The following is a 12546-nucleotide window of genomic DNA, read 5'->3' on the forward strand; positions in this document are numbered from 1 at the left end:
CATACCTAATCTCTGTGATGAATAGTAGCCTGTATTATTATTACGTTATTGAATAGAAAATTGAGTGGTTCATTCATATGGACACAGCTGGAGACTGTTCTAGGTTTACCTTTAAATAACAAAGCATTCTGGCTTCATTCAAGAGCTTTTGCATAACTTGATATTATTTGCAAACATTTATATCATAATCATAGCATTTATGGATTCTTATATCAGTATAAACTAAAGCTAATAGCGTCTTATTCTGGGATAAGAGAAAGTTTGTGTTATTCTGAATTTGCAATTCTTGGTTCTTGGTAAGTAGGAATTACAATATTTTGGTTTTCAAGTGAACTCTAACACTTCAAAAACGATGTAAGCAGATATTTTTCACTTCTAGATATTTTCTTGTAGGACTCAATTTATCTGTATTTCAGAGGATTATTTCATCTCTTAAATGACATTTTGAAAGGTTATATACTATGGAAGAGAATAGAGTTTTAACTTTCTGTGATTTTTAGCATTTAGCATATAGGAAACTGGAGAAAAAATATTTTTTTACATCTGCAGTTCTCAGGCAGAATAGATACCAATAATTTTCAAACCTGACTATGAAGATATGAAGTGATTCCAGGAGACTCTGATTATTATGGGTGTGGGAATGGTGCAGGGTATCTATGAGGATTTGTCTACCTATGTCTACTTCTCTAGTATTATTATTTTGGAAGTGAATATAGTACTTTAATGAGTTTCTTATATTTCTTCCCTTCTCTCTAATATCAATTTGTCCCACAGCACAATATCAGGAAGGGTTGACGTAACTAATATTCCTTCTGCTCTACAGTAGTATAGTTGGATAAGCTAGCTATCAGGTGCTAAATTCAGGTAGCACAAAATGTGTCATTTATTACCTAAGTGTGTGCAACAAATTATAAAAGGATCTATAACTCCTGTGAAGATTAAATACAACATTAAATGGAAAGAGGTTAGCACTTTGCTTGGCACTTAGTAATTGCTATTTAGCTATTATGTTCTTCAAGATAATAATAGTTTTAAGTATTCTGTGAGAAAATAATCCTGCGAGGTAAGGTTTAAAATGTAGTGACTTTCCTGAGCAAAACACAGAGCATTCCCCCCAAGTATTTGTGACAATTCATGAGTTTTAAGCATATAAACTATGCTGAAATGCAGGGTTATTTGACATGAGATTTTGAGGGTGTTCTCATGAGCCAATGTAAGGCACACCCTCCAAATTTAGCCATGACAAAGGCAGTCAATGTTACAGAAAAGGAATGTAATTTTTGAAGAGATAATGCTATTGAAACATGGTGGTGTCGATCTCCTAGCTGTACGTTAAACCTCTATTGCTGGACTGTGCTACTCTGGTCTCTGCTACATTCCTATTTGTGTTTGTTTTCTCTCATCCAGCTCTTTCAGACTGGAAAATAACCATTTGCCTGATAATCTGATGTCTCTCTTCTAGAGGATTCTGGTAAGTCATGAAAATTATTTTGCAGATAATTATGGATTGTTTTTTGGGAATATCATTTGGAACTTAAACCTATCATAATACACAGACTATTGATTATAATAGTAATAATTGCAACTTGTAAAATCATTACAGCAGGCTTTGTTTTAAATACATGGTATTTATGATTCTTACAACGATACAAAGCAAATATTGTCTTCATTTTATGTTTGAATAGACTTAGAACTTATGAAAGATTTTATCTAGAGCAGGGTTCCTCTACTTTGGCATTGCTGAAGCTGTGAAGTGGATAATTTCATGTTCCCTGTACATTCTCAGATGGTTACAGCATTCCTGGACTTTGTCTTCTAGATACCAGTAACATCTCCATTCTTGATCTGTGACAACTAGAAGTGCCCTAGGCTTTTGATCTCTATTGAGAACAACTGGATTAAAGAATACAGCTTGTTAGCATTGGAATGCCAGACATTCTTTGTTGATACCAAATTGTATAGTCAATTTGACATAAAGGAGTTTCAAAAAGTTCATAGAGATGCAAAAGCTTCAAATCTGCAATGTTTTTTTCTCATTATATGCATTTTCCACCAACATATTGAAGACTCCTTATATTTGAAAAGTGATGCCCTCTCTTGGCACAAGTGCAAATCGGCAATGAGAAGACTTTCTTTTTCAAGCCTTGAAATAATACCCTAAATATTTACTATTCTGTTTTAAGCAAATAATTCCAAAATAGTACAAAATTCATATCATATCAGGTAAAACTGCTAAGCAATCTTATATAGCAGGTGTTTGTTAAATTCTATTAGCAGAGAAGCAATGATGATATGCAAGACTGGTTTAGGCATGTGAAGAGCAACATACCTGTGTTGGGGCTTGCTGAACCTGAGTGCTCGCAGACGACCCTTGTTCATTCTCATCATTCCATCCTACAGGCTTCACCTTGTTGAATTTTATTGTCAATGATTTAAACATCTTCTCTCAGGTAGTGTGAGGACCTTTGTTTTTACTACTGTGTCTTGAGGTCGAGAAATGTATTTTGTTTTGCTTTTCATTAGCAGGCAAGCCAATTAGTTGTTTAATCAGGATTTTGTTCTCGTTAATTCCTGCAGGAAACTCCCTAGCTAGTCAGGGCTTTGGCTTAAAAGCAACAAATTACTTCTGCTTGAGTGGTTTCCATTCAGCTGATGGACTTTCTAGAGTCAAAATGCCCTATAGTGAATAATTTATAAGTAGAGAACTAAATGAAACTTCACAGTTTATTTGAATTGTTTAAATGTGATTACATTGCCCACTGGCTAGTTTTCTTTCTTTTTAATTACCCCACCTATATCTATCTGTCTAATTTTAGACAATGTAATCTGTGCAAATGATTACCAAAGAAAATGTACATGAAGGTTTTCATATGAAGCAAATACTGTTATGTACCATATATTGATCTGCCTTCAATGGCCCCATAATATAATATAAGCTATATTTGTAGTAAGTTATTACAATTAGGTTTGTGTAAGTGCATTAGTTCTATTTTAAAGATTTATTTATTTTTATTGGAAAGTCGGCTTTATGGAGAGAAAGACAGAATAATCCTCCATCACTGATTCACTCCTCAAGTGGCCTCAAGGGCTGGAGCGGAGCTGATCTGAAGCCAGGAGCCAAGATCTTCTTCCTGGTCTCCCATGTGTGAAGGGTTCCAAGCCTTTGGGCCGTCCTCTGCTGCTTTGCCAGGCCACAAGCAGACAACTGAATGGGAAGTGGAGCAGTAGAACACAAACTGGTGCCCATAAGGGATCCCTGTTCTTGCAAGGCAAGAATTTTACCCACTGAGCCTTTGTGTCGGGCCTGTGTAAGTGCACCTTAAAATGTGCAATGTAACTCCATCCCCAAACTGCCTATCATATGATGTAATAAATAATTTTTCTGTTCTTTTGGTGACTGATTTCTCCACTGTTAAACAACGAAACAAAGCCCCCCCCCAAAAAATCCCCTACTCATTATACTGTGTGTGTGCATGCACGCACATGTATGTGACTAATAGCCCAGACAAAACTTTCTTTATGTTCCCCCTTGCTGTATGGTTTTTTTTTTTGTCCCAGACCAAGGCCTTTGAGCAACAAGATTATCCCCTACATCCTTCCCAGCAAAGTAGCCAGAATCAACTCAATAAATAATTGCTGACTCCATATTTCTGCTATCTTGAGATTTCTTTGAAATACTAGTTATACATTTTAGGAGTATACTCATTATAGCTCATGCAGGAAAAATTTTTACATACTTTTTTTCTTTAAATGTTTTAAGCACATTTTGTTTATTTTTAAAAAGTATTAGAACGCAGTAGTCTAGTGGCTAGGGTCCTTGCCTTGCATGTTCCAGGATTCCATATGGTGCTGATTCTAATCCCAGTGGCCCTGCTTCCCGTCCAGCTCCCTGCTTGTGGCCTGGGAAAGCAGTCAAGAGTGTCCCAGTCTTAGGACCCTGAACCTGTGTGGGAGACCCAGAAGAGGCTCCTGGCTTCCAGCTTTGGATCACCTAAGCTCTGGCTGTTGCAGCCACTTGAGGAGTGAACCATCAGACAGAAGATCTTCCTCTCTGTCTCTCCTCCTTTCTGAGTATCTGATTTTGCAATAAAAATAAGTAAAATCTTTTTTTTAAAAAAGTAAATTAGAACTTTTGATTTTATATTTAATAGTTTTATCAACAGGAAATGTATCTAATCAGTACATTTCATGGCTATTGATTTGATTTATATGTACTGGAAAGTTTTTTTATTTTTTGTGTAATGGCAGATTTACAGAGAAACATCTTCATCTGCTGGTTCACTTCCCAAATGGCCTTCATGACCAGGAATTATCTGATTTGTTCTGATCTGAATCCAGGAGCCAGGAACTTCCTCTGATTCTCTGGCATGGGTGCAGGGTCATAAGGTTTGGGGCCATGTTCTACTGCTTTCCCAGGTCAAAAGCAGAGAGTGGAATGGGAAGTGGAGCAGCTGGGACACAAACCAGCACCCATGTGCGATGCTGGCCCTTGCAGTCAGAGAATTAGCCAGTTGAGCCATCCTATATGTCCTGGAAGCATACAGCTGCTTACTTTTGTTTTTCAAAAAAAAAAAAAAAAGCTTTTCTTTAGGCAAATGTTAATTTTTGGTTTTATTATTGCTTCAAAGATAATTCTGCCTAAAGTGTTAAGTATGTGTGGGGTCATTTTCTGAATTTCTGAGACAAATCACAATTGATTGTATTTTGAACTCAACTGATGAACGAAGAAGCCAAGTCATGAGAAGGGAAGTTGTTAATGGTAGGCCTGTGACTGGTTCCTTGCTGGGAACTCTCGATGGAGTAATTACGTCTGCAAACCCTCTGGTCCATCGCATGGTGTTCACCAGTGGAAAGGCACCAGAAGTCCCTAAAGATGATGTTTGCTTTGGAAGACTCTTCTGTATGTCTAGGTTGCTTACTGTAAATATTCCTAGAATGTATGGACCCCGGAGGCAGCATTGGCTGGAGGATAATATGCAACTGTGTAAGAAATCTAAACATGTTCCCAACTCAAGCTGTCTTCCTTTTGTGACATGTTTGTTTCAAGTAATGCTTAAAAACTTCTAGTAAGTGCCAAATGGACTTGTGCTGATGTCAAGTGAAAATAGACAGTCTGTGTCTGCTGATTTTGGGTTATTTCCCAAAAGGGATGTTTCGTAGCTGCTTGAGGGTGACCTGTCCCTTGGACTAGGAGTGATGTTTGGTGCTAGGTAAGAGCTGTGAATCTGGAGTCTGTTGTGATGATAACAGTTTTTAGGATTTTCACAGGTTAGGATATGAGTAATATATATATGTATATATGTATATATATATATATATTTAAGTGTGTTTAGAAATCACTCGGAACACTTAAAAATATGTTTATTTCGAATGTCAGAGTTATATGGGAAGAGGTGGAGAGAGAGAGAGAGAGAGAGAGAGAGAGACAGAGAGAGGAAGAATCTTCCGTGGGCCTGAATCACTTTCTTGGGCAGCTCAGGCTGAAATTAGGAGGCAGGAGCTTCATCCAGGTCTCCCACATGGGGAGCAGGTGCCCCCAAACTTGAGTCCTGTCTTTTGCTGCTTTCCCAGGTCATGAGTAGGGAGTTAGATTGGAAGTGAAACAGCCACAATACAAACCGATGCCCATATGCTATGCTGCTGTAACAAGCAGCTCCATTACCTGACCTGTCACAATAATGGCTCCTCCTGCTGAGCTGAAATTCTTTCTTTTTTGTTCAGCAGAGGAGTCATCCAATCAGCAAGAATGGAAGGAAACAATTTCCTATTCTGGATGAACTGGATTACTGGAATCCATTATTATCATTATCATTATCATTATCATTATCATTATCATTATTGGTTTATTGTCTTCTAAAAATAGATCCACCCTCCAATTTAAGGGAAGAACTTCTGGTTGTTTCCCTTCATACTTACGTTGCTAACCTGCAGTTGTATGCCCAGGGATTAGGGCATAGGTCAAGCAGACCCAGATAATAATAGGTGGGAGAATATGTTGGGGTCACTTTTGGGTGTATATCTTTGTTCATATTTGTGGTGAGAAATAGACATGAAACTTGCCCCTGATATCAGTGGGGCCGGTGGGAATATCCACTTTCACGTCTGTGGATGGCAGCTACATACCCAGACACAGAGACTCATCCACACAGATCTACTTCGAGACACATATCATTCCAAAAGCAACTGCTAGTCTCCACTGCATTCAACAGGCAGCCACATTGAGCCATGCCCCACAGTGGCTCAGAAGGGCTTACAGATAAAGTGGCCCAGAGTCAAGCATTGTGTAACAGACTTATGGACAGTTAGATAGGCCTCTGGGTCTGTGGGTTATAATGACCCCAGCACAGAGACATGGGTAAAAGGCACAGAAACTTGAAAACTTAGCTTACCCAATTCATCTCTTCAACAGTAGTAATTAAATGCAAACAAAAGCTGGAAGGGAAATAATTAGAATTTCCGTCCCTTTTTGGGTTATGGGTATTTTCAGAAGATAGTAAGCTATTAATAAAATTAAATACTAAGTCTTGATAAATTTCCCAGGCTGAATACATTCTATTACTCATAAGGCAAGAAAATATAGGATTGGGCCCGGCGGCGTGGCCTAGAGGTAAAAATCCTTGCCTTGAGCGTACCTGGATCCCATATGGGCACCAGTTCTAATCCCAGTGGCCCTGCTTCCCATCCAGCTCCCTGCTTGTGGCCTTGGAAAGCAGTTGAGGACAGCCCAATGCATTGGGACCCTGCACCTGCGTGGGAGACCTGGAGGAGGTTCTAGGTTCCCGGCTTCGGATCGGCGCGCACCGGCCTGTTGCGGCTCACTTGGGGAGTGAATCATCGGATGGAGGATCTTCCTCTCTGTCTCTCCTCCTCTGTGTATATCTGGCTGTAATAAAATGAATAAATCTTAAAAAAAAAGAAAATATAGGATTAAATTATCAACATATTGCCTCAGTTATTTACTTAATTGTAAGGCTTCAGAGAAAAGTGCAGTAGGTGAATTGTCAGGCAAATTTTGACCTGGATTAGTGCCTGCATTTGTAGAATGGAAGCTAGAAAAACAAGTTCTAAAATGGGAAAAAAATCAAAAGCTGATTAATAAGATATAAAATTATGTAGTACAAATTAAGTGCTCAACAAATACTTGTCAGTTACTTGAATAAAACAAATTGTGTTTCTGGAGGTCCTGAAGCTTAAAACACTACTTATTGAATCATATCAATTTATTGAGCAGCTGATATTTTTGAGTTTTTTTTTTAAACTTTCAGAGATCAACAGTTGGGGGTATACAGAGATAACAGCATGCGGCACCTGCTACAAGCACACTCAGTCTTGAAGGGTAATGATAGATGTTTAAGCGCTCATAATAAAACCACTGTCACAGGACAGAATTACAGCTGACTGAGTATGCCCTTGTGTAAGCTGACTGTAGAATGGAGGCTAAAACTTCACAGAGGAACTAATGCTCATGACAGAGTTGAAATATGTTCTGTGTCGATGTGGAACGGTGGGACATTGCAAAATCAGAAGCAGCATCATGGTAATTAAGGTATTACTCTAGGTAGTGGTTTTTCTGGTTAGTAGTGTCTTCAATAGGTCCATAATAAAGATTTGCTATACTGATGTTGAATATTAACAATAATTATAAAATATGTACACAAACATGTTTATATTATGTTCTCATGCACAGATGCTAGACTTTCTAAAGGTAACTGAACACATTGAAGCATGTTCCTTTGACTTTTTATAGGGTTAGCAAAATGCTAATGACTTAAAGAAAAGTGTATTCAAGGAAATCTTTCACATTTTTCTGAAGTTGATGACATTAAATGCATATTTAATGATCTTATGAATTGGATTTATAGCACCTGCTACTTAAGGAAATTTTGCCTTATAAAATATGTATAATGCTATTTAAAAATATTTGCCTCTATGATTTTATGTGATGATAAATATGGAGTATTTATATATTTTTTCTGTCATCTGCAGGTGTAATGTAACTAAATGTAACCCAACTTAGCTGACACAAAGAATTTTTGAAAGTAAAGTGGTTTTAAACCTTTTCAGTAAGCAAAAATACTTTATGTCTCATTGATTACAATATTTGCATTACTCATAATTTATAATTAAAATTCATGAGTAGCAAATGAAACAGATATTAAGAGCAAAAATGCCTTCAGAAAACTGTTAATAACTAGTGGCATCTGTGACTAATGAATGCTGTATTGGCTTAAGCTGTGACTAATAGAATAAATGTTTTGAAAAAAATCCTTATGTTCATATTTTATAAACAGTAATCAAGTTGTGATGGATTTGCTTTGTGAATGGGAATGCATTAACTTGGAGGAAGTTTTCTTATTTTTTATATTGTTTTACAGCGTTAACTAATCTGCTTTAGTATTTGGTTCCAATTATGGACTGTTACTACTTATTTATATTTTATTATCTAATGAGCTAACTGAAAGCACTTCAGTTAATTGAACATCTTGATCTACTGTTGTGTAAGAAGATTAATGGTGCAATTCACGAAGGAGAGTGTCCATATACAAATCAGCTTCCTAGCTAGGCTGCTTTTAACTGCATTTTTTTTCTATAGTCTATATTTATCAGTATCTAAATCTGTTATTAGCTATTATTATTCTGGTCATATCACAAAACTGATCATTACAAATAATGCGCTTGCAAATTACTAATAGTAGTTACTGGCTTATGAATAGTATCTAATGGATATCTCAATAATGAAAGTGGATACAAAATAGGTTAATCCTTGACTCAAAGAAAGACGATTACTCTCAATACTCAAATTTACCTATGGTAAAAACTTTATTATTTTTTAATATGAGACATGAATGTACTACTTATCAACCTCAAAAATTTTGGAGAGTAATTATTAGTGTTTCTTTAGCAGCTAGACTCCTATAGTTTGTTGAAAATTTAATTCAAAATCCTTATAATCACTTTATAATCAAGCTATTTAAAAATGATCGTATTTGCTACCAAATAGATTTTTCTGACTTTAAGTTTGCTAATGCCTGCATCATTCCTTTAATGTCCTTCCTTTTTATGTGCAGTAATTATTTGCTTCATTTATTCTTCCTTTATCAAGCATCAGTCCTTTATCCCTTCTTCTTCATTCCGATTTTCAATAACATGTCTAAGTTCTTAGAGAATGCTTTAGTGCTGAAATAATGTTTAGTTTGGCGGAGGAAGTAATGAGCAATGCACATGGCGTGCAGCTGGCTGGCTGTGTGTGTGAGCTAGAAGCTCACTCAGAGAAGCAGCTAGCAGTCCAGCGGAGCACTTGTCCGAGCGATGTTTTCTGTTGTTCTGTAACATCAAAAGAGATTTCATTGAATCCAAGTTCTGAAATTGATTCGTATTTCTCAGGTTGACTCTCCCAATACACTTGTTAGAATTAAAAAAAAGACTTGTGGAATAATAATAAGATTTATGGAAGGTTGCAAGAACATTGAAAATAAAAAGAATATGTGTTTCATCAAGATTCTCCAGTGAGAAAGCTTTTAGGTTGTGTTACATTTGTGTTCTCCCATACACTCTCTCTTTACACAAGGGTGCTAACTGAAAAGGCTGTTTTCAGGACATTTGAATATAATTTTCAGCATGGATTTGCTTATTATTTATTATAGAGTACCAGTCACTTATTTTATAAACACTATGGTGATCACAATGAATATTACTACTTATCCACCAAAAATTGTTGTGGAGTAATGGGACTTCCATATTACAGAGGGGCATGTAATTCATAAAACTACTTCGTAGACCTGCTCAGCAGTTTCTAGTGTAAATATGTATCTATGTTGTCTCAGCACTTCCACCGGTTGAAACACATCCAGTAGAAGTGAATGCTTATGGCTATGGAAAGAAATGTCAAGTAATCTCAGAGTAGCTGTATTTATAATAAGTCAAACTGGAAGGAAACCAAATGTCCACCACAAGGAAGACAGTGTGTTCTGTCCACACAAAGCACTATCTTGATGCAACCTGAAGCACAGACTACTGACACATGCAATGACAAGATGGTATGTTAGAAACATTGTGTTGAGAGAAAGAAGCTAGATGCAAAATAAGACATAGTGAATGAATTCATACATATGAATGAAAAGAACATACTCTATACTGATGCAAATGAGAACAGAGGTTATCTTTAGGTGATGGGGAGGGGTTTTGGGTGTTGGGGGAAAGTTGTTCAACAAAGAGAAGGAAGAAGCTCTCTGCAGTGATGGGAGCATCTTGGCCTATGTGATGCTTATGGGGACTGATATGTCTGTCAAAATTTAGTGATGTCTGCAGGTAAGATTCATGCATTGTATTGCATGTTGTTTATAATTCAGGAAAGTTCTGTTAATATTAAAATGTATATTTTAAGCACTTTCAAATGCTAGGCATTATTCTATGTGTGGGGAAATCAGAATTCCTCATTTTGAGAGGGTCAGAACGTAATTAGGAAGTCAGAAAGCAGGTGTTGATACTGTGAAACAAGGAGGAAGCCAGGGGCCTGAGGCACTCTGGACTTTTGAGCTCTTATGTAACAAACTGAACCTATCTTACAATGCAAACCAACCAAAATCCAATTTTCAGTCTTCAGTCAGTCACCCAGAGCTGTGCAACTGATCAGATCACCCCCAAATAGGACAAATGCCTAGTTGTAGCCTATCCATTAAGTTACCTCGAGGCTCAGCTTCCTACTTGTACTGTGGGGTAGGGCTTTCAGAACATCTGTTGCCCAGTTTACCAATCATGACTTTTAACTTAAATAAGCTCTAATTTGTCTACAGTTTTCTTTCAATAATCCATAAACACACCAATGTTTAACACATGTATATATACAGTACAGAGAAAGCACAAAAAATGGAACGAGCTATCTGTCGCATGCTATTTTCAGAAGGCTTTCCAGATTTTTGAGACTCGGGTAGAGCTTTATGGAGAGGGCACAGGAGCCAAAGGGAGGAGGTAGGGGGGCTCAGTTGCATGGCAGCATTCAAGGAGCATTCGATCATAAAGTGAAGAGACTGAATTAATAAGAATTTCTGTCCTCCAGAATTTTCTTTTTGGAGTGATGTTTCTGTGTTTTTTTCCCTCAATATTAAGAAAAAGAGTTTACATTTTTGAATTATTATCTGGTACTGTAAGGAAAGATCAGTTTAGCACTTAGTATCTTCAAAGTTCGACCATTTAAGTTATTTCACAACTCTGTGGGCCAGTTTCACTGATGCTGGAGTTCTGCGGTTCATATGTGGCTCTCTGGCACTGACAGCTGGTGGATTTAAGATGCCCTGTGGTTGATAGGACTTCGGCCTGGATTCTTGATTCTCATTCATGTGGCTTGTCATTTTCTCTAACCTGATCCTAAGCTATTTATTTTTCCTTTTTTTTAATGTAATGTGTTTAGCATACCAGGTGCAGCAAGAAATTAAGCCTTAATATATAAATTCCTTTCATGTCTTTGTAGCATTTTTATTAATATCCCATTTTGTCAAAGCAAGTCAAATGTTCATCCCAGTTTCAAAAATTAGAAAGGTAGAACCCATTTTTTTTTTTTTTTTTGGTGGACTGGGAAGAATTTACTCTTTTTTAAAAATCTCTATAAAAATCTGTATTCAAAGACTTGCCTTAAATAGCACTTCTCTAGATATATTTTTTTTTCCTAGAAAACATCTTTTAATAGGACTTCCAGGCCAGGTAATTTGTAAAAAGCTGGTTAAATAATAGCATCAAGCTGTGGTATGGAATTTAGAACAGTTTTATGTGAAAAGCCAAGAAGAAAAAGGAAGGGCTGAAAGGAAGTTTTCAGAAGATTTCTTTTTTTTTTTTTTGAAGATTTATTCATTTTATTACAGCCAGATATACAGAGAGGAGGAGAGACAGAGAGGAAGATCTTCCCTCCGATAATTCACTCCCCAAGTGAGCCACAACGGGCCGGTGTGCGCCGATCCGAAGCCGGGAACCTAGAACCTCTTCCGGGTCTCCCACGCAGGTGCAGGGTCCCAATGCACTGGGCCGTCCTCGACTGCTTTCCCAGGCCACAAGCAGGGAGCTGGATGAGAAGTGGAGCTGCCGGGATTAGAACCGGCGCCCATGTGGCATCCCAGGGCGTTCAAGGCGAGGACGTTAGTCACTAGACCACGCCGCCGGGCCCAAGAAAACTCTATGTATAGATATGTATTAATTTGCTTTCCGTTTCTTTTTCTTTTCATTTATTTTATTTTTATTGGAAAGTGAGGTTTGCAGAGATAAACAAAGCCAGAGAGAAACATCTTCCATCTGCTGGTTCACTCCCCAAGTAGCTGCAATGACTGAAGCTGAGCTGATCTGAAACCAGAAGCCAGGAGCCAAAGAGATTCTTCCTGGTCTTCCACTCAGGTGTGGGGTCTTAAGGCTTTGGGCCGTCCCTGACTGCTTTCCCAGGCCCAAAGCCTTGGGAACTGGATGGGAAGTGAAGCAGCTGGTACACAAGCTGTGCCCATGTGGGGTCCCGCTGCATGCAAGGCGAGGGTTTATCCACCAGGCTATTGTGCTGGGCCCCTCTTT

The 12546-nt window shown here is 37.7% G+C and overlaps 1 protein-coding gene across 1 annotated transcript in view; it reads right to left on the reverse strand.

Annotated features, from left to right (window-relative positions):
* The window catches only part of CNGB3 (cyclic nucleotide gated channel subunit beta 3), a 164389-nt gene that overhangs the window by 142701 nt on the left and 9142 nt on the right, over positions 1–12546 (reverse strand). The window lies entirely within an intron of this gene.

Source organism: Ochotona princeps, chromosome 9 (genome assembly GCF_030435755.1).
Source record: "Ochotona princeps isolate mOchPri1 chromosome 9, mOchPri1.hap1, whole genome shotgun sequence".
Classification (NCBI taxonomy): Eukaryota; Metazoa; Chordata; class Mammalia; order Lagomorpha; family Ochotonidae; genus Ochotona; species Ochotona princeps.